A 17,453-nucleotide genomic window follows, 5' to 3' on the forward strand; every position below is an offset into this window, starting at 1 on the left:
CAGGGTGGCTTTTAGCCACCAGGACCACTTTTCCTTATTTACTTCTGCTTCTGATGGGTTAGGGCAAGAAAAACTGATGTAATGACGTCAGCTGCCTTGCTTTATAGCACTGACAACCTGATGTCAGACTACAGGCGACAGCAGCTGACGCAAAAAAAACATTGACTCTGGTATGCGGGCCAGCCGAGGGCTACCACAGCAGGGATAACCCACAGGTGATGACTGCAACAGTGAATACACTTGAACATCTACATTTATGGTAAGTGTACCCAACTGTACTTTGCTGCCCCACAGCTATTTTTACTTGGAGCATATTCAGTACTGTGTGTTGTTAGCTAATTTTCAGTTTGCTGCTTCTGACTTCCTCATTTTTGCTTGAGGTAAATCCAAGCCACAAAGTGCTTTACACTTTCACATTGCCTTGAACTGGAGGAAGTTTTGAATTATTATTCAGTTAATGCTAAATTAGGGAATAAAGCAAGAGTGTGTACTGTAATGCTTTTCCCAACAATACCTGATTTTACCATGTGTTATTGAATATGTTTGTGTATTTTCATGAACACAGATTAATTCTATGTTTCACTTATTATTTATTTTATGTTTACAAGGCTAACCCAGCTTCCAGAATCTAATTGCCATATTGGTTCTTTGCCATATTCCCATATCATATTTTCTTTACTAGCATGCTGGTTAGAAATCCCCTTTATGACACACCTAGCATTCTCATTACTAGTTACACTATTTATGTATGCGTTTGTTTGTTTGCTTGTTTATATTTGTTAGCTGGAGTAGAACACTGATCCATATACCTACATCAGGCCCAAATCAGGTGTACAAAGGATACAACAAAGAAAAAAGACAACAATCATAGAATCCATAACACTGAGTACATAAAATATTGCAACATGAAACTATACAGTAAAACAAATGCTCACATGTTAATAATGTGGGCTTGCAAATACCAGTCAGGAAAGTAGAAATGCATGAGGGAGATATAGGATGAAGATGAACAAAGAATGAAGAGTGGGGTGAAATAGGGATTAGATGTGTGGGAATTTAGGTATGGTAGGTGGTCAGAACAAGTCATAGAAATAATAATTACAAATAAATGTAATAATTTAGCAGGATACAAACAGATACCATTTGTTTGGAGTATAGCAAAATGTTCAATATGGTGTGGCACAATAAACTCATACAGAAATTGCATTTAAGGGAAAAAGGAACATGTGGGAAAAAAAAGGTATCCAGCTAGTGAAAAGTCAAGACATGGAGAGGGAATAAGCAACAAAAGGATGTCTCCTCTTATTCTCAGTCACTATCTTCCTTCACAGAGCCGAGCCTGTGGTCACTACATCTGACCTCAATATTGCAGGATTGCTGCCAGAAGGCCCTTCACCTACAAGTTTACTGAGAATTTTGTTACTGTTTAATAGCCTGCGGTCACTACATCTGACCATGATATTGCAGGAGGTCTCTCACAAGGCCCTACACCTACAAGTTTACTGAGAATTTTGCCAGTGTTTAATAGCCTGGGGTCACTACATCTTAGGTTCTTAGGATCATAGGAAGTTACTAGGATAATGGCCCAAGAGCCCTTACAAGCCTAGCCAAGTTCAACCCTTATTTCCACAATCAAACCCTATTGCCCCTGTCCAATAGAGACAAAGGTGGACCCCCCCCAGGGTGAATTTGGTTACTTATCCAATCGTCCAGATTGCGTTTGAAGTGGACCAGTGAGGTGCTCTATTTGACATGAAGTGCGAGTCTGTTCCAAAGCTGTGGTAACCTTTGGGAGACAAATCTGTCCCTCCAGCAGGTTCTATTAATGTCATATACCAGGTTAAGGTCTTTAGAGTGAGTAACCCATATACCATTTGACTTGCGGATATGGAGCATTTCAAATAAAGCAGGGTCAGAGATTGCCTTATATGCAAGGCAGAGATTGTTTATCAGTAATCTGTATGAAACAGAATAAAGTGACAGTGATTTCAGATGATCCACATAGGAGAGATGCTGAAGACCTTGAATTTTCCTTATGAGGAACCTTTGTGGTCTCTCTACAACTACAATTGCAGGTGCTTGAAAAGGTGCATAGTAAAAGCAGCATAGTACTTAATTAGTGGCCTGATCAGGGAAGAGTACAGGGAGGTTATAACTTCTTGTATCTGGAGGCAATGCCCTTACTTATGAGATGTGCAGTATAGAATGCCCTTCTTATCACTGTGGAGGCATGGTGATCACAGGTAAGGTTGCTGTCAACCTGTGTGCCCAGGTCTCTCACCACTGAGTGCATACTTAGGGTGTTGTTACTAAAGTGGTAGTTAGCAGGAACATCTCTCTTTATTTATTTAACATTTGTTAACAAGGAAAGTCCGACTTAGAACAAAGCTAATTTTCAGCAGAGGCCCAGAGAGAAATGTTCCAGATGCATGTCTTCGTAAAGTGGGAGGAAACCTGAGCACCCAAAGGAAACCCACACAAATGCAGGGAGGACATACAGACTCCACACAGAAGGAACCCCAGCTGATAATCTAACCAGAGAACCTCTAGCTGTGAGGCGACAATGCTACCGCTGCACCACTGTGCCACTCTTACTGAAAGGGATGATAATGCATTTTTTGCACTGAGTTTAAGGCCATAGCTTTGGCACCAATCATTTGTTTGTGTAAGACCCTCTTGTAGGATGTTGACATCATTTGGAGATTCTATGACCAATCCCAGTTTGCAGTCATCAGCAAACTTTGTCAGCCACAGACCTTTAGTTTTTGCTTGTACTTCAGAGAAATAGATTCCAAACAGTAAAGTTCCCAGGACTGATCCCTGTGGACCACCACTGATTACAGGTCTGCTGTTGGAGGTGAAGTCTCCTATTTTGACTATATATGCTCTATCAGTGAGCCAGTTAGAGACCCATCTAATGATATATGGGTTGATACCTAGCTGGGTGAGTTTGTCAATGATGCCTGAGTGGGTCATAGTGCCAAAAGCCTGGCTAAGTCTAGGTAGGCTCTATGCACAGATTTCCCCTCATCCAGGGCATTGGTGATTGTCTCAAAGAAGTACACCTGGTTTAACAGGCATGATATCCCTTTGACAAATCCAAAACTGAATAGAGTCAGGTGTTTGGAGATTACCTATATCTTTGTTGATAAGGTCCATGATGATTCACTCCATCCCGTTGTAGATAAGGCTAGTCAGACTAATAGGTGTATATAGTTCTCAGGGTCAAGTGGAAGCACCACCTTTGTGAAAGGAAATAATGGTGGCCATTTTCCATTCAGCTGAGACAAAGCTGTTGCTTAGACTATGATTGAAAATAGTACCCAATAGTGTTGCTAATTCTTGTTGGAACCCATGTAGTTCGCAGCCTGGTATGTTATCATGTCCCATAGATGCTGTGTTTTTGGCCTTGCAGAGGGCATGTACAACCTGCTGTTTAGAGATACAAGGTAGGGAACAATTGGTAGGGATATCATGGGGCGCGTGTGGCAGTGACAGGGGAGTGAAGTTTTCACAGAACCTTTTGGCCAACATGTTTGCTATGTCCACAGGCTCAGTATATGTAATATCATTAACTACCTGTTTGGCACAAATCTGGGCCTTCCTTTTAGGTTACAGATTTAACTAAAGAATGCCTTATGGTTGCTCTTAGCTGAGGAAGCTAATTTGGATTTGTAATTTATTTTGGAGGACTTCACAAGAAGTTTTACTTATTTATTTATTTATTTATTTATTTTATTTTACATTTGTTAACGGGGAGAGTCCAACTGGATATGTCCATTTTCAGCAGAGGCCTGGCGAGAAAAGCTCCAAGAGATAAACATTTTTATAATTAACAGACAATACATTAAATATTAGTAAAAGGCAGGCTACACAAATGTTAGTATGTGACAATCATATGGTACTTTGAGACATAGTAGAGCAAAATGGAATAGAGTACATTGGACAATTTGCTTGTTTAAACTGAGGAGGGAGTGTTTCCATTTTAAGGATTGCTCCCTCTTACACTCAGTCAGCCAATTCTTCCTGTTATTGTAAAGCCTGTTAATGGCAGTTGTCCACCAGCCAGGTTGGCTCTTCCTTGAGGAGCTTGTTTTGGTCCCATCAGTCAATGCAGTTATACAGGTGTTTGTATAAAGCATTGGTGTATAACTCAGCATAGCTGCCAGTTCCATCTGAGTGGGGAGGTGAAGTGAAGCTATTTATGCCATCATGTAAGAGGTTATAATCTGCTTTGGAGAAGATTTTCAGTTTAGTTGCTGCTAGAGGGGGTCAGGTGTGATAGTTACTTTGAGAAAGACTGATGTGGTCAGATCTCACCAGAGAAGACCTCACAGTGGGGATGCTACAGTGGTCTCTCGTATTGGTAAGCACCAGATCCAGGATATTGGCACCCCTTGTGGGGGTGTCAACCAGATGGTCCAGGGCATTGGCGTTAACGAAGTTGAGGAACCCTTGGACAAGTGAGTTTGAGCACAAGTAATTTACCCAATCAATGGACGGGTAGTTAATGTCACCCAAAACCATGGTGTTTGGATGTGTCTTGATAGACTCAAGTAGATCCAAATAGGCAGAATGGGTGTCCTGATTCATGGAGGGGGTCCTATTGCTGGCAATGACTTGAATAGGTGTCCTACCAACAGTTAATTGCACCTGAAGTATCTCCAGGGAATCATACTGTTTAACCAATCTGGAGGTGTATTTAACTTTAATGAATATCGATACACCACCTCCTTTAGTTTTCACACCTTCAGTTTGTGGTCTGAATGTGTGGAAGGAGGTGTAACCCAGTATAGCTGAGATGCTATCCACAGCCTTGAGCCAGGTCTCTGTAACTACATAAATGTCTGCATCTTCCAAGATGAGGAGTGCTTTCAGTGAGTGCAGTTTCATGTTAAGACTCCTAGCATTTAATAGCAGAACCTTGAGGTTGTTTTTAGATGGAGTTTTTATGTCAAGAATTTTGTCTTGAGGCACTGCCTAAAAAGGTGCTATGGAGGTGGTAAGAGCCTTAGCCAGTAGCTGAAATTCCAGGGGTGACACTTGAAGGCCATCTCTGGCAAAACATCGAGGTCTGTCAATCATGTCATCCCATGCTGACAGATACTGGATCCCCTTTGAATGACACCAGAAACTAACTCAATTATTGAAGTCAATCACTTTCTGTTTGTATTGAGGCATCATCCTAGATGAAGGTAAAATGCTGCTTAAGGCTAGAGACATACCTGCCTGAGACACATAGCTTGAGAGCTCAGTCATGTCTCTCTTTATATAGTCCAGAGAGGTACATCTCTAGTCATTCACACCAACATGGGCTATGATGGAGTCATAACAGTACTTGTTGTTGAGAGACTTGAGTACGTGTGATATGGTGGATCCAGGCACCTGACAGACAGCTGACCATGACCTTTTCCTCAACCAGCCTGATGACAGGGGCATCTGTGTGTCTCATGATGGAATATCCTACATCTGACCTCGATATTGCAGGAATTCTCTCACAAGGCCCTATACCTACAGGTTTGCTGAAATTTTTGTCAGTGTTTAATAGCCTGCACTCATTACACCTGACCTCGGTATTGCAGGAGTTCTGCCACAAGGCCCTACACCTACAAGTTTACTGAGAATTTTGTCAGTGTGTAATAGTCTGTGGTCACTACATCTGACATCAATATTGCAAGAGCTCTGCCACAAGGCCCTACACCTACAAGTTTACTGATAATTTGTCAGTGTTTAATATAAGCATATTTATCATGAAGAACCTTGTTGCATATTAATTTTAATCAGTTAAATACATACATGCTCTGTGATTGAAAGTGTCTGTGAAATAGTGCATGTACTCTAAAGACCTCTCACTAAGTTGGCTACTGTCCATTTTGCTTGACCAGTAGATTATACTGCATATGCCAGTAATCTAGTCTCAGGAAATGATAGACAACCTGTTTTACTTGCATCTCCTTGTTAATTGCTTTGTTCTAACTTTAAACAGATTGCTCTCAGGTGTAAATTGACCTGAGGGTGGGAGAAGTACAAGAAATAAAACTGCTGAACTACATGCCTGGATTATCCAACATAAGCCTAGTGTTCTCGCTGTAAATGAAACTTGGCGTAAAGCCAGCATTAACGACTCCAAAGTTATCCCTCCTGGCTATAATATCATCCGTATTGACTGTATAAAGAGGAAAGGTGGTGGTATTGCTTTAATATTTCCCAATACCTACCACATTTCCCCTTACAGCAAACCAACACCAAAACTCAGTTCAACAGAGCTTCTTATTGTTTTCCTCAAAATAAACAATTGTAAACAAATTTATAATAATGTCCTTTATATCCCTCCTGGCAACAATACAGTTATACTGGAAAATATCCTACATTGGATATCCATAACATTCCCATAAGAAAAAATATTACTAGGGGATGTGAATGTCAATTGCTTGGACATAAACTCTCACTCCGCAGCATCTAGCATGAATTTATATGGTTTTACACAACTAATTAATAACCCCACACATAATAGCAAGACATTAAATTCTCTATTAGATTGGATACTGGTATCAGACCCTAACAAATACTCCAACACAGGTACAATGCCAGACTCTCTCAGTGATCATCTTCCAATCTGTATGGCTAGACATCTCACAGATCCGGTTAAATAGGATATTTATAAAAAAGCGCGCAACTTTTCCAAGTTTAACCCAAAAATGTTCATTACTACACTATTGTCTCTTAACTGGGACTTCCTAAAAATCCTCTACTTAGACAATGCTGTAATTGAATTCAGTACAACTTTTTCTAAATATCCTAAATAGCCTCTCACCTCCAAGAAGGAAGAGACTGAAAACTAATAATGCAATTTGGCTATCCAAATGAGTAAAATGCAGGATACAGAAAAAACATGGAAAGAATGGCAAAAATATAAAACACCTCAATTTCTTGAAAACTTCAGAATGCTTTGCAGTCACACTAAAACTCAAATAAATAAAGACAAAAAATATATACTATAATAACTTTTGAAACAATAGTAAACACAACCATGAAAAATATTGGACATCCATTAAAGAAATCTTACATCCTGGCCAAAAATTCAACTCAAACACCTCTCCCAATAACTTACCACTTGAAACTGCAATCAATTCAACTCTTATTTAATAGACAGGAACTCGAACTAAAGATTCCTCAACATCTTATCCCAACCCTGCCCAACAACCACATAATCACCACATCCACATTCCCCTTCAAATCTATGCCCACATCCTATATAAAATTGCTCTTAAACAAACTTAAACTGTGCCCTTCTTCAGCTGATGACCTTCCAAGCGAGTGCCTAACAATAGCAGCCAATAGCATTGCCTATCCTATCTCAATCCTTATAAATAGGTCAATACAGGAATCTATGTTCCCTCTCTCTAGACAAAGTCACACATTATCCCTCTGGGCAAAGGAGGAAATTCAACAGCCATTAATAACTTTAGATCTATAGCAATCTTACCTTCTCCTCACCAACATGCTAGAATACTGTATTTAGAAACAATTGCTAGACTATCTCCTGAAGGCTTCCATCCTTCCCATAGTACTAGGATTGCCCTTCTAACCTATATAGATACTGTTAATAAAGCTAGAGATAATAGCAAACTAGTCTCTTCCTTATTTCTAGACTTGTCTAAAGCCTTCAACACAGTTTGTCACAGCAAGGTGTGAGGTTGGCATAATGGTTAAGGTGCTTACTTTACAGACACAATGTGCAAGGTTTGATTATTACAGGGAGTAATTGGATAGGCTTAAAATGGCCCACAAGGGCAGTTAGCCTAGTACTAATCTCACTAATACTAGCGCAGCACATTGGTTAGTATTGTCATCTCACACCAAGCGGTTCACTGGTTTGATTCTTGACTGGAGTGCCTTATGCGCTGAGTCTGCACGTCCTCCCTGTGTTTGCTTGGGTTTCCTCTGGGTGGTCCAGTTTCCTCCCACATTCCAAAGACATGCATCTGGAGTGTTTCTCCCTGGGCCTGTTCTGAAAGCAAGTACCTGTTCATTCCTTATACCTCCTTACTCTCCCTTCTTCACTTACTTCCTTACTGCTATCTAATTCTCTTCCCTGACCTCCTCTCTGAATATACCATAAGCATATTTTTCCCTCACTTCATATTACAATTATTATTTGTATTAGACTAACTTCCCTTTAATTTCTCTACAAACTGTCTAAAATGTCTCTAAATATTAAATGATTGTCTTATAGCTTGTATCGATTTTTAACCAATGTTTTTATATTATGTCTCATTTTTTATAATTATTTAAACTGCAAATGTTTTGATTTTATTTTTGAAGATTGTAAAATTATTGTTCTTAAAATGTTTTGTAATAATTTCAACAATATCTGTGCAGTGACTGAGACCTGGTTCAAGGCTCCAGAGAGCAACTCTGCACTACCAGGCTATAACTCATACCACACTTTTCAGCCATGTAACCTGGACCGAAACACCAAAGGCAGAGGGGTGTCCATATTCATTAAGGATATCCACGCCTCCAGGCTAGTTGCTCAGCATAATGCATCCGAGGTTATCCAAGTGCAACTAACTCTGGGCAAAACTGCAATCCAAATTGTAGCTTGCTACAGATCCCCCATCATGCCCCAGGATTCCCACTCCTCCTTTCCTGATGTACTGGAAAATATTAGGGTTCAACCAAATACCCTAATAATGGACAACTTCAACTACCTCACCATTAACTGGGGAAACAACTCATGTACCAACTCCTTAGCTCAACGCTTTCTGGAATTCATAAGCTCCAATGCCCTGGATCAACTTATCCACACCCCCACCAGGGGCAACAATATCCTAGACCTAGTCATTACCAACATGAGTGACCGGTGTTCCACACCTGAAGTCAACTCCTAGTTAGTCCGATCCGACCATAAGCTAATCAACCTTGATATCCACATCCCACCCCTACCCCCCATTAAGGAAACCACAGTAAAAAATTTCTCCAAAGCCAACTTCATGCTTCTTAAGACAGAAGTGGTGAACTTCATGACACCCATGCAGATGGGCAATACAGTTATAACTGCTGAATCCTACACAAATGCACTCTATAAGCACTTACACGAGTGCATGGATCGTGCTATCCTAAACAGAACCAAGATGCTATCCTCCAAAAAAAGGAAGCAAATCTGGTGGTCCCCTGCCATAAACAAACTGTACAACAGAAGGAAGAAACTGTTGCAAAACATAGTAAAATCCCATGAGTGGAGGAGCTCCCTGGTCAGCCTCAGTAAGAAGCTGAGATCCCTTATAAGATCCTCCAAAGCTAGCTATGAAAACAAAATCACCATTAATTCTAAGGACAACCACAAAGCATTCTATAGCTATGTCAAGAATCTCAATGGCAACACCCAGATCTGTCTGAGTTACAGCACAAAGGCACGAAAATTACAGAACCAACTGATATTGCCAACATCCTGGCAGATAGGTTCAGTGCTAACTTTACCCCCCTCCAAAGGGCCCATATCTATACAGGAAAAATGCAGAGTCCCTGTAATCACAACTATGCAGGTAAAAGCTGCACTCTCTAAAGCCAAAAACACAGCATCCATGGAACCGAACAAAATCCCAGGCTACGTTTTACATGAACTTCAGAATGAACTGGCTCCCCACTTAAGCACCATGTTCAATAATAGCCTTGCATCAGGCTTTGTGCCCACTGAATGGTGCACAGCAACAGTTATCCCACTCCACAAAGGGGAAGCCACCACTGATCCCAGGAACTATCGACCTATTAGCCTGATGAGCCTGGTCTGCAAGGCCATGGAATGTATCATCATGGAACTCATAAACAAAGATATTGGTAATCTCCAAACTCTGGATCCCACCCAGTTCGGGCTTGTGAAAGGCAGATCATGCCTTCTGAACCTGATTGACTTCTTTGAGGCAGTCACCAAAGCCGCAGATGAGGGTAAGGTGGTTCACACAGCCTATCTTGACCTCGCCAAGGCTTTCGACACCATCCCCCATTCTGGAATTATAGCTAAACTCACTAAACTAGGTATTAATCTCTACATCACAAGATGGGTTGCCAACTGGCTCACTGACAGAACCCACACTGTAAAAGTTGCAGACTCCAAATTTAACCTCAAAGCAGTGACAAGTGGAGTACCACAGGGTTCCATCCTGGGACCTCTCCTGTTTGGTATCTAATTATCTGAAGTACAGGCTAACACAGAAGGCTTTTGGCTAATGAAGTTTGCAGATGACTGCAAACTAGGAGCCATAGTCAATTCCCAAATGATGTGAATATCCTACAGAAGGGCCTCGCTGAAACAGATGCCTGGTGTCAGAGCCATGGCCTCAAGCTCAATGCCAAAAAGTGCAGTGTCATCCCCTTTGGTAAAAACTCTGTACCCATGGACTGCCACATAGGCAGCAATCTAATTAACACCAAATGTGTGATAAGAGACCTTGGGACAGTAGTCTCTCCTTTGATAGTCACATCGCCACAGTAGTCAGGAGGTCCTTCTACGTGGCACACCTCATCATAAAAGGGTTCTCATCCAGGAAAAAAGAGGTCATTGTTCACCTCTACTCGACACTCATTAGATCCATTATAGAGTACAACGCCCCTTTTGGAATGTACCTCACAAGACATCTGCAGCAGCTGGAAAGGCCACAGAAGTACCTCACAAAGAGGATTACTGGCCTCAAACAAATGCCCTACACTGACCACCTTAAAAAACTCCAGCTTTACTCCGCAGCATAACGCCTACTCCGAGGTGATCTCTGCCTAACATATAAAGTTATGTCAAACTCAGAGCTGTTGGACATGCTACACCTAAAGAAATCCCAGTCTCTCCCAGCTACATGCTCTAGGGTCCTAAACCTTTCACCACAATAAACAGGACATGCTGGAGGGATAGATTCCTGTCCCAGAGACTTCCCATACTCTTGAACAGGCTACCCATCTATGTCAAGCAAAGTTTTTCAGTAGCACTCTTCAAGAAAAATCTTGATGAGTGGATGGGAAATAGGAAATACACCCCAGGGATCACTTCTGTGTCTCTGCTCGACAGTGGCACAGGAAAATAACTTTCCTGGGTGGCGTAAACCAGGGAAGCTTGTTGGCTAGGCTTATGTAGGCCCTTGGGCCGATAGCCTAGTACCTACCTATGAACCTATGAACCTATGTGTGGATATACTAAACAAGAGTAATTATTAACCCTTTTGGTTTCTGCTGTAAGATATCTGCAGGGGTTCAAACTTCACTCAGATGTCAGATAGCATGTTGCCATCTTGTTCATACCTCTGTATCCTCTCCTTTACAGAAGGACTTGAACAAGAATGATCTATCATAGGGCAAATTAGCAAAGGATGCCTTAAAGTTGTAAACCAAACTGCATAGCTTTAGTTATGCTTGGCATCATATTTCTGTGTCTGTTCCTGCAGCCCTAGCCACTTCCACTCCCACTCCGTCAGCTACATTGTGCATGTGCCCTAATGAAGAGGTTCACAGTTGGGAGGGTGGCGTAATGGTTAAGGTATTTGCCTTATAAACACAAGGCGCAGGGTTTGAGTCTCATAAAGGATAATTGGCTAAGCTTAAAATGGCTCGAAAGAGCAGTTAGCTTAGTACTAACCTATAAACCTATAATCACTGTCCTCAAAGAAGTCTCCAAATGTTTCCTAGAGTCTGATATTGGGGTTCTTCTAAAGCTGGCCAGTGCTTGTTGCACCAGACCCCTCTGAAAACTATTCATGTGTGTGGGATAGTTTAGGGCTCTGCATGCAAAAGTCATAACATAGCACTTTTTAACATTGATCTGCCTAATAATGTATCAGCTTGTATTACATACAGTTTTTTTCTTTTGAATTCTCCTTTCTATGAATTTGCTTTGTTCATCTTTCTAGGGCTCATATTTTATTTTGTTTTTGTTTTTTTCCCATAAGCAGCATAGTATTAACAATATATTCGTATTAACTGCATAGAAGTCACAATACTTATATGTTTGTGAAACATATTTTGGATCAGTGGTCTCATTTGTGACTGAAAAGGGTCTATTACCAGGCTAACTATCCAGTTAACAAAAAATAAAGTAGTTAGGAGAGACATTTGTTTTCTCTGGGGAATAAAAAGTAATAATGGTTTGAAGTTTGGATCGGTGTACTGGGAAAAAAAAGGGAAGGCAGCAGGAAGAACCTCAGTCAGAGGTCTGCCCTTTCTGTCAAAGATTATGAAGCAACGACTGCATCTCACCGAGGCCATCTGATTAGACATTGTACTGAGGATGGTTTTCTTAAGTACTACCCTACCCATACCTAAGCTGCTGATAGTTGTCCAAAGCCAATAACTAAAAAGTTTAATAAAGATTTATCCTGCCAATAGGGCCATTTGCTCTTCCTCAGCAAATATTAACTTTTTTTCTAAATTTCTCAGCATTCTTTACTTAGCAAGACAAGAGAATGTACCAATTCTAGATCCAAAACCATTTACATTTTTGCTACTATTAGGCTTATTCCTTGCATGTCCAGACATGCCTGCACAGGCATGCACAGGCCTCTGCTGAAAATGGGTTCTGCCCCAGATGGACTTTCCCAGTAAACAAATGTTAAAGAAATAAGTAAATAAAAATATCTGATAACATAAGCTCATGTAAATTAGAATTCTGAGCTTACCTGATATAGCTATAGAAATCTCATTCATATTAAAGCAGTTGAACTGAGTAACCTAAAAAAGACAATTAGGTCTTCCAAGTCACTTAGTTCTGCAGTCAAATTATGTTGCATCCATCTCTTCTAATGGCATTTTTATGGTGATTATTCCATATTTATTCAACTGTATAAGGTTAGCCTCATTACCTTGTCTAGTATTTTTGCGTAGAATGTTAGACGCTCTGTTTTACTTATACTGTGCAGCATTTCAGTACACTTCTAATGGCAGTGTGTAGTTCATCTTATACAATAATATTGCTTGAATTTCCTGTTGCAACTATGTCCTGTTTGGAAGAGGGACTTTGTAGTTCAGTCCCCCTGCCTATTCAAATAAATAAAGAAAATGACACCCAGCTTGTAACATCAGCATTCTCTTCTCAGAACACTTCACTTTCATAAACTGAATTCTGACATGGTAAGCAGTTCTTGCAGTGCATGTAAACCTTATGTACTGTGAATTCCCTGATAAACCTGGCCCAGATTGTGAACCAGAATACCTGGCTGTGGAGGTGCTGCAGAGATATATGTTGAGAAACATATGTATCTGTGGGCTCCCTATTGAAATGTCAGCACTTTAAAATCCTGAGTTCAGAAAAGCTGGAAAAAGGACTGAAAACCTAGAGTAGAACAAATCTTGAAAATCGCTCTTCTCCATAAAACTTCTTTTTGCAGGGGGCAAGCCCCCATGCACACCCATGTGAGGGTCAAGCCCCCACCACCTTCCAAACTTATGTATACCAACTCCATGAGCTCCATACCTTGGAGAAAAGGGAATATTCTGAGAAATGGCATCTTGGGAAAGCTACTCGTGTACCAACTCCTTCACTCAACGCTTTCTGGAATTCATAACTCCAATGCCCTGGATCAGCTTATCCACACCACCACCAGGGGCAACAATATCCTAGACCTAGTCATTACCAACATGAGTAACTGGTGTTCCACACCTGTCAACTCCTCGTTGGTCAGATCCAACCATAAGCTAATTACCATAGATATCCGCATCCCGCCCCCACACACCATTAAGGAAACCATGGTAAAAAATGTCTCCAACACCAACTTCATGCTTCTTAAAACAGAAGTGGTGAACTTAGTGACACCCATACAGATGGACAATGCAGTTACGACTGCTGAATCCTACACAAATGCACTCTATAAGCACTTACACGAGTGCATGGATCATGCTATCCCAAACAGAACCAAGACGCTATCCTCCAAAAAAAGGAAGCCAATCTGGTGGTCCCCTGCCATAAACAAACTCTACAACAAAAGGAAGAAACTGTTGCAAAAGAGAGTAAAATCCCATGAGTGGAGGAGCTCCCTAGTCAGCCTCAGTAAGAAGCTGAGATCCCTTATAAGAGCCTCCAAAGCTAGCTATGAAAACAAAATCGCCACTGATTCTAAAGGCAACCACAAAGCATTCTATAGCTTTGTCAAGAATCTCAATGGCAACACCCAGATCTGCTCTGAGTTACAGCACAACGGTATGAAAGTTACAGAACCAACTGATATTGCCAACATTCTGGCAGATAGGTTCAGTGCTAACTTTACCCCCCTCTCACCCCCTAAAGGGCCCATATCTATACAGGAAGAATGCAGAGTCCCTGTAATCACATCTATGCAGGTAAAAGCTGCACTCTCTAAAACCAAAAACACAGCATCAATGGGAGCGGACAATATCCCAGGCTGAGTTTTACACAAACTTCAGAATGAACTGGCTCCCCACCTAAGCACCATGTTCAATCATAGTCTCACGTCAGGCTTTGTGCCCACTGAATGGTGCACAGCAACAATTATCCCACTCCACAAAGGGGGAGCGACCACTGATCCTGGGAACTATCGCCCTATTAGCCTGATGGGCCTGGTCTGTAAGGCCATGGAATGTATCATCATGGAACTCATAAACAAAGACATTGGTAAACTCTAAACTCTGGACACCACCCAGTTTGGGTTTGTGAAAGGCAGATCATGCCTTCTGAACCTGATAGACTTCTTTGAGGCAGTCGCCAAAGCCGTCAACGAGGGTAAGGTAGTTCACACAGCCTATCTTGACCTCACTAGGCTTTTGACACCATCCACCATTCTGGAATTATAGCTAAACTCATTAAACTAGGTATAAATCCCTACATCACAAGATAGGTTGACAACTGGCTCACTGACAGAACCTACACTGTAAAGGTTGCAGACTCCAAATCTGACTTCAAACTAGTGACAAGTGGAGCACCACAGGGTTCAGTCCTGGGACCTCTCCTGTTTGGTATCTACTTCTCTGAAGTACAGGCTAACACAGAAGGCCTCTGGCTAATGAAGTTCGCAGATGAGTGCAAACTAAGAGTCATAGTCGAGTCCCAAATGATGTGGACATCCTACAGAAGGGTCTCACTGAGACAGATGCCTTGTGTCAGAGGCATGGCCTCGAGCTCAATGCCAAAAAGTGCATTGTCATTCCCTTTGGTGAAAACTCTGTACTCATGAACTACCACATAAATGGCAGTCTATTTAATTTGCAGTTTTTTTGGAATTTTTTTGCAGTTATTTGGAGTTTGCATGTTCTCCCTGTGTTGGCGTGGGTTTCCTCCGGGTACTCCGGTTTCCTCCCACATTCCAAAGACATGCATCTGGAGCATTTCTCCCCGGGCCTCCGCTGAAAACAGGCTCTGTGGAACCTAGTCGGACATTCCCAGTCAACAAATGTTAAATAAATAAATAAATAAAATAATAAAATTAATGCCGAATGTGTGATAAGAGACCTTGGAACCCAGGTGGACAGTAGTCTCTCCTTTGATAATCACATCACCACAATAGTCAGGAAATCCTTCTATGTGGCACACCTCATCACAAAACGGTTCTCATCCAGGAAAAAAGAGGTTATTGTTCCCCTATACTCGGCAGTCATTAGACCCATTATAGAGTACAATGTCACTTTTGGAATGTACTTCACAAGACATCTGCAGCAGCTGGAAGGGCCACAGGAAGTACTTCACAAAGAGGATTACTGGCCTCAAACAGATGCCCTACACTGACCGTCTCAAAAAAATCCAGCTTTACTCTGTAGCATATCACCTACTCTGAGGAGATTTCTGTCTAACATATAAAGCTATGTTAAACCCAGAGCGGCTGGACATGCTACACCTAAATAAATCCCAGGCCCTCTGAGCTACACGCTGTAGGGACCTAAACCTTGTAACCACAATAAACAGGACATGCTGGAGGGATAGAGTCCTGTCCCAGAGACTTCCTATACTCTGGAAGAAGCTACCCATCTATGTCAAGCAAAGTTCCTCATTAGCACTCTCCAAGAAAAATCTTGATGAATGGATGGAAAATAGGAAATACATCCCGGGGATCACTTCTGTGGCTCTATTCGACAGGGACACAGGAAATTAACTTTCTTGGGTGGTGTAAGCCAGGGAACCTTGTTGGCTAGGCTTACTTAGGCCCTTGGGCCGATAGCCTAGTATCTACCTATGAACCTATGGACTTAGTATATCTAAGTCCAATCTTTTGGCCATTCAGTCTCTACGTTTCGGGATTCGCTGTAGGGGGTTATGACATTTTAAATGGTTACCTGTATCTGTGTTGTAGCCTTTGGTTCATTCATACCTGTTACATGTTTATACATTTTCCTGTGAAGCACATAAGTAGGTTTTCTTCAATTTATTTAGAATGTTTTGCATTGTAAGCCCTAGTTTAACAGCTGTTTTTTTTTTTTTTTTGCAAAGTCTCAAGCACATCTACAATTGTACTGCAGAGGAGACTGCACTCAATGACCTCCAAATACAAAGAGTAAAGTGTACAGCTACAATTCACTATTTACTTTTCACTGGTAGTTTCTTTTGGTGAAGGAAGTGAAGGAAAGCAAATAGGCTTTACTAAATAGGCCAAATGAAAATGATCTGTTGGCAAACTGCTAAATATGTAAACAAAATGAATCTTTTGTATTTGTTTATGTTTAAAAATATTACAGAAAATGTGTTCAATGTATTCCAACACAAAACATCATTTTGGTTTGAAAGACATGCATAACTTTTTCACAATAACATTTCTCCACCGATTAATCAGACCTTTCTCTTTTCTCTTTAGCTTCAGGACATGCAAATCCTCCCAAATGCGGAAAACCTAGATTTTCTCCAGACGTTAGAGTAATGAATGGAATAGAAGCAAAACGTAACAGTTGGCCATGGCTGGTAACTTATTTGACTTATTTATAAAAACTGATTTTGTGTTATATTCAGAACAGTGAGCATGTTCGTAGTATTTGCAAAATGTTCTTTATAATGAGCAGTGCTGCAGTAGCCTTAACTGTATGGGTTGTATCCTGCCAAGAATATAACAGCTGGTCAGTTTCCAAAGCTTCAGGGCACCTTCCATACACCCAAATTGTCAAAAACCTCAAGCTGACTAAAAGACATCTAATGGGGTGCAGTCCTTCAGAGCTTTCCGGTCACTCAAGAGTATGCTCCTCTGAAGTTTTCAATGATCAACGGTTAACTTATGCTTTCCTTAAGGAGGGTTGGTATAATGGTTAGGATGTTTACCTCACAAACACAAGATACAAGGTTTAATTCTCACCTCTGAGAAGTTAGCGAGGCTTAAATAGTCCAGAAGGGCAGCTAGCCTAATAATTACTTATAAATCTTGCTGGGCAGATAAGTTCCCTTTTGGGAAAAAGCTTCCATTTTCTTAAATTTACTGATGTTTTATTACTTTCTTCTTCAGGAAAGCTATTTTAAAGCTAGGAGTGTTGTGTTTAATGGACTG

This window comes from Protopterus annectens, chromosome 2.part1 (assembly GCF_019279795.1).
Source record: "Protopterus annectens isolate FY-2018-M chromosome 2.part1, PAN1.0, whole genome shotgun sequence".
NCBI classification, from domain to species: Eukaryota; Metazoa; Chordata; order Ceratodontiformes; family Protopteridae; genus Protopterus; species Protopterus annectens.